The sequence below is a fragment of the Furipterus horrens genome, unplaced genomic scaffold, assembly GCF_987537825.1.
Source record: "Furipterus horrens unplaced genomic scaffold, mFurHor1.1.pri manual_scaffold_17, whole genome shotgun sequence".
NCBI lineage: Eukaryota > Metazoa > Chordata > Mammalia > Chiroptera > Furipteridae > Furipterus > Furipterus horrens.
The window spans coordinates 10,295,786-10,296,744 of record NW_028327187.1 but is presented as its reverse complement, the minus strand read 5'-3'; the positions used below and the strand labels follow the sequence as shown (position 1 = coordinate 10,296,744).

The following is a 959-nucleotide window of genomic DNA, read 5'->3' as shown; positions in this document are numbered from 1 at the left end:
ATTGAACCCATAATCTTTTACTTTGCAGGACCACACTCAACCCACTGAGCCACACCAGCCTTTGAATGGAGAGGGTATACACAAAGTGGTGTTTTCGGAAAACGGACTCAGTGGCAGTGGGAAGGATGGCCAGTATGGGAAAGAAACTAGAAACACAGAGCCCCAGACTAAAGTTAGTGACAATAAGATAGGGGAAGGGACTCACAGGAGAAAGAATTTGGAAGGACATTGGCAGAACTTGAAAAGAGTTGCGTAGAGGACTGAAAGAAAGGCAGGTTCATTTTTTGTCAGGCATGTGTGGGAGTGCCATGCCTACTTTTCCCAGCTCATGTCCTCCCTACCTTGTCCTGGACACAGTCACTGCCCACTTCTGTTGTGCTTCCTTGCTTTCCTAAAAGTGCTATCTTTCTTTATCCTCAGGCCCTTCACCACAAAACAGGAGTTAAAAAAAAAAAGCCCTGGATGCTTGCTTCGGCAGCACATATACTAAAATTGGAACGATACAAAGAAGATTAGCATTGGCCCCTGCGCAAGGATGACATGCAAATTCGTAAAGCGTTCCATATTTTTTCAAGATCCTTCCCCATGTGGCAGGAGGATGCGGTTATAAAAGGGCCACACAAGGGATCCTTGCGGTGTTGGGACTGTTCTGTATCCTCCCCTCCATACCCCCACTCTTATTAGGGATTTCTGGACCCAAGGGTAGGTAGGACGACGACCATGTCCAGCTTGAAGCAGCTAGAGGAGCTCGAGACCTTCGCCCATTGTCCTTTATAAGATTATAAAGGGTCTTAAGTCTGAGAGGGAGGGATTGTTATAAAAAATTAATTAATTAATTAATTAATTAATTTTAAAGAATAATATAGGAAAGGGTGAAGCCAGACAACTTATATGCATGACCCATGGGCATGGATGGAGTGTGGTGGTGGTAGGATTGCCGGGGGAGAGGCGGTGCTGGG

General features: G+C 45.7%; 1 non-coding gene across 1 annotated transcript; it reads left to right on the top strand.

The window, feature by feature from the left end:
* The first annotated feature begins 462 nt into the window (after window positions 1-462).
* Window positions 463-570, top strand: LOC149990473 (U6 spliceosomal RNA). Its single transcript, XR_016508709.1, has one exon. It is a non-coding gene; the product is annotated as a U6 spliceosomal RNA (small nuclear RNA).
* Window positions 571-959: the final 389 nt, after the last annotated feature.